The following is a 4,751-nucleotide window of genomic DNA, read 5'->3' as shown; positions in this document are numbered from 1 at the left end:
TGTAAACCCCGGTCGACCTAGCATGAAACCCACACCAATTTACACGGGCCAACACTTAAGACTTTCACTGCTTGCCAAGGGATTCGAACCAGGGACCTAGGCTTTGCCCAGCCGACTCTTCACCACCAAGACAAACAGTGGTGGGTTTGCGACTTCTTTTGAATTTGATATTTTTTTAAGGAACCATTTGAATATTTCTTAAATAACCTATTAATTATTTTTTTAAAGAAATTAATGCCTTTAAATCATAGAATTATTTTTGAATAGGAGGGCAATGAAAAATTGTTTGAACATTTTCTCATTACTCCTCTCTCGCTCTCTCTCAAATTCTCATTAAGATTACAATTTTAAATAAGAATCAAAACATCTTTAATTCTGAGATATATAAGCAAGAACATTCACAAGCAATGTGTTGCATGAGGATCGGCATTACATTGTTACATCATTTTATTTTCATTTTAAATTTTGATTTGATATATTGTTGGATCTCATGTGTTGCAGCAATTGAATTTTGTCTTTAATTTAAATTTGTATTACAAAATTATAGTAATTTAGCTTTGTGTATTTAGGTTGAGTGTTTCTCCACGCATACTTGGTGTGAAGGAAATTTGTTTGTGGAGTAGAATCCTAGTTCGTATGTTTGGCTAGGTGTGGATGAAGCCGAACAAACTAAAAATTGACTTGTGTGCTTTACATTCTCTGCATTTTTAATTTTATGAAACCATCACGTATAACCACCACATTGATGACGTATGTGTACCGCCGCATACTTGATTCACACAGTCATCTCCTGCTGCAATAACCCTTCAACATCTCTAATAAGAGCAAATAGAGAAGTTGAGGATTACTAATGGAGTTATATTTTTGATATGCTACAGAGATCCAAACATTGGATAAATATTTCATTGAAATAACAGATAAGTTGATTGAAGCATTTCCAATTCACCTCTTTCCTCTCAATAAAACCATTACGATCCAAATCATAAAGCTTGAATGAAACTGCTAAATGAAATAACAGATTAGAAACAGGAATGAAGCAGCATCCAATGATGAAAGGAAAGGCTAATGATACCTACTTAGAGTTAATTTTATCCTCTAACTAGGGACTTGGTATGAAATCTGTTGAATATCCAAAATATGGATTTGTAATATCTTTGCGTGCTAGAGATCATCCCGGCTTTCATGTGTCTAGACAAAGAATACCTGGTGCTGGTTGGTTCCCTGATACAATTTCCAGCATAACCAAAAAGGATCCTGCTGCACAATTCCTTGTTTCTTTCAGGAGCAAGGTCTGCCACTGGAGTTTTTTTGTTTGTCTTTTTTTTTTTTTAATTTTCCTCTTTCCTATTCATGCCCTAGGAAATTCATCTTAACAACCATTGCGTTTCTTTTTGTATCTTCTCTCTTCAGGATACAGTAGGATTGCGATCTTTAGCTGCTGGGGGGAAACTATTATTACAAGTTAGTAAATTTATGTTGAATTAATAATTATGGTGGTTGGTACTATTCAATTTCTTAAAAAAATTGTCCTTATCTTTATGTTAACTTCTACTATTCAATTTCTCAAAAAATTTATCTTTATCTTTATGTTAACTTCTACTATTACAGGTTAGCTTATATATATACATCCAGCATGAATATATATCCTTCTTTAGTCTATTTCTTTTAATGCGAAGATATGGCACATTCTATGTTATTTTCATTTGAAAAGTGTTTCTGAAATTCATCTCTCTTCTTAGTTTCTAAAAAGTGTTTTTGAAATTCATCTCTCTTCTTAGTTTCTCTCTTTTTTATATGCATTTCAGTATATATACATACGATGATAAACTTATTTTACTTAGTTTTTTTTTTTTAGTGGGAAACTATATTCCAATCTCTAAAGTCAGGGATATATAGCCTCAACATACAAGAAGAAAGTAGAGTGGCAAGCAAATTTCATGCTTCTCATTTACAAGCATTTGTTTTCCGGTAAAAAGGTTAGAAGTTTTCTTACTTTTGTACTTCAGATATATAGGAAAGAACTCTAAGCAATCAATTGTATTCTTATGTTGGTTGAAGTGAACAATGTTGTTATTGAAGCAAAAGATATTGCTGATGTTTTATCTATGGAGATAACAAAATTAAAAATCAACAAACTTTTTGTACGGGCTTCTTCTCAAAATATCTTTAGCAGGTAAGGACTTTTCAAGTGGATTCCTACTCATCAATCATTTGTTGGTAGAGTTGTTTCTCTTTGATGTTTATAACTTGTAGCTTGATATTATGTTGCGCGCTGATTTTTTTTTTTTGCGAGAAAAGACTAGCCAATATATTTTATGTTATACTAACTACTTTAAATGATTTTTGTCATGACAGGTTAGGACCGGATCTTCCCAATGCGAATTCTCTTAGTACTGCGATTCTCAGAAGTAGTTGTAAGTTGTCCAAGGACACTTGCTTCAGAAACTGTAAGAGATATATAGGCAATTTGTTGATATTCATCTTATAGCTTGATGACATCAGTTCAGATGTGTAAACTCATAATCTAGTTTAACATGAATAGGAAGAATGTAAGGAAACGACACCACTTTATAAATTATAAATCAAATGTTAAAACTTATTTACGTATGATTTTTTTTTTTTAAATAAGAGCTGGCTTTATCTAAAGTTCTAAAAGTTACTCAAAATAATGAAACTGTGAAGAAACTCTTTGAGGAAAATTCCTATGCAATAAGTACTTACAAGTTACACCATACTCATCTTCTATAAATGATGAGAGGTTTATGTGTCTATAGGCTGCGAGCCCTGCACGAGACCCGTATTGCCGGGTCAGCACGAGAGGGAAGGAAGGTGGTGGTGGGAGGATGCAAAGGCAAAAGATTGTGGCCTTCACAAAGGCAGCATTTCTCAAGAAAATTCTTCACAAAACCATGCTCAATTAGTTGGGATAGTGCTCTCGATGATTTCAGGCATTGATAGCATTTTTTGTTAACATACTGTGCATTTTTTATTACAGTTTCTTCACAACTTGATGATTTTTTTTTTTCAGCAAACCTTGAAGGACTTTTAAGAAATTTACTTGGCTTTGTTATTCTATGTTATGATGAGAAATATGCTTTAATTGGATGAGGCATACTTTCAAACATATCCCAGTAGATGTTGTATAGAGGCTTGATGTAATCCATTGATGAACAATTAGACATGCAATTATTTTATGTTTTTATTAATAACCTCGTCTTGCAGGCATTGAACTTTGCCTTCAAGGATTACTTCAAGAGAATGTTCAACTTTAAAAAGGATAGAGATGGCTATTGGAAGTGGTTTGCAGGCAACTTGGCTTCTACTCTCTGGATTATGCTCGTACCCGTTTGGCTAATGATTCCAAGGCAGCAAAGAAGGGTGGAGAGCGGCAATTCAATGGCTTGGTTGATGTATACAAGAAGACACTTCAATCAGATGGCATAGCTGGCCTGTACCGTGGATTCAACATCTCTTGTGTTGGCCTCCGCTGCTTAGGTGGCTACGAAATCTGCAAATAGGGCTAGCTAGCATAGTTGCTGGAGTTGCTGCTGAACTTTCAAGTCGAGGGAACATTTCCAGACAGAACTCTAACAAGTCAAATGTATCATCTTTGCATAGTAGCGAGAAGAAAGGCCAAAGATAGCAGTAAGCTCAAAGCTGAAAGGCGAACCCAATAAATGTGTAAACATGGAATATGATCAAGTCGAAGGTTTCGAAGGGGTGAAAGAAGACGTGCGTAAGTTGCCCAGAGATAGGTGGTAAAGTTCAATATTTATATTTGAGTAATTCAGTCATTGCATTTCTTTACTTTTTATAATATTTATATGTTAACTAATTAGATGGAGCTACATCTTCTTTTGGATTTAATGATATTGAAGAACTTAATGAGGCTTCTAGTTGTAGGTATAGGCTATTCTTGTTTCATAGTTTCTCAGCTGTAACCATTTAGCATTCATAAACTTAGTGAGAATTGTGAAATATTGTCTTACTATAGAATTAGTTTGTTTAGAAGTAAACAAACATTTTAAAAGATTTTGTTGGAATGAAAATATACATATATTAATGTAAAAATGTTTTTCATGATTTCAGATTACAGATTCCAATTTATCATTTTGATCACAAGCAGAAGTGGATGACAATGAAGCGTGGAAATAGAGATTCGAAGATTTGGTTGCTATTGAATAAAGAAATCGTCCTCATGATAAGGGCTATTCTTTTTTGAATTTTCATGTAATATTTTGTGATCATATTTATTATAATAGATTGATTCTGTACATATATGAAGCTTGAAGTAGCCTTTTTTAAGGTGAAAATTTCATGTAATTTTTTATTTATGAAATAAAATTTTAATTGAAAGAAAAAACTTATGTAAACTCTCATATGTGAGATTTTTAGAAATTGGATTGGAGATTAAGTATTTGTAATTGAAATATTATGAGTTGGCATAATTTTTTTTATAATTTAATATAATTTATATTGAGTAAAGCATATATTGAGGCATATAATAGTGTGAATTTTTTAAAATTATTTTGGTAAATTGAAGTGTTGGGATATCATATATCTTAGGGAAAGTTAAATATGCCTTATTATTAAACATGTTCCATTAAATAAATGCATTAGGAAAGTTATAACCTATTATGACACCTAATATTTGTCATATTTATTAACAATTTCCAACATATTAAGATGTTATAAAAGCTTGTTTTTAAGGACACCTTACAGGTGTCATTAAAGAGGCTATTCCATCAAAA

General features: G+C 32.5%; 1 long non-coding RNA gene across 1 annotated transcript; it reads left to right on the top strand.

Annotated features, from left to right (window-relative positions):
* Positions 1-1,454, top strand: LOC110096871. The gene is made up of 3 exons (XR_003702436.1): positions 1-140; positions 1,193-1,289; positions 1,411-1,454. It is a non-coding gene; the product is annotated as an uncharacterized LOC110096871 (long non-coding RNA).
* Positions 1,455-4,751: the final 3,297 nt, after the last annotated feature.

The sequence above is a fragment of the Dendrobium catenatum genome, unplaced genomic scaffold (genome assembly GCF_001605985.2).
Source record: "Dendrobium catenatum unplaced genomic scaffold, ASM160598v2 fragScaff_scaffold_1344, whole genome shotgun sequence".
In the NCBI taxonomy this organism is placed as follows: Eukaryota; Viridiplantae; Streptophyta; class Magnoliopsida; order Asparagales; family Orchidaceae; genus Dendrobium; species Dendrobium catenatum.
Note: the sequence above shows the minus strand (reverse complement) of the source record. Positions and strands in the feature narration are given on the sequence as shown.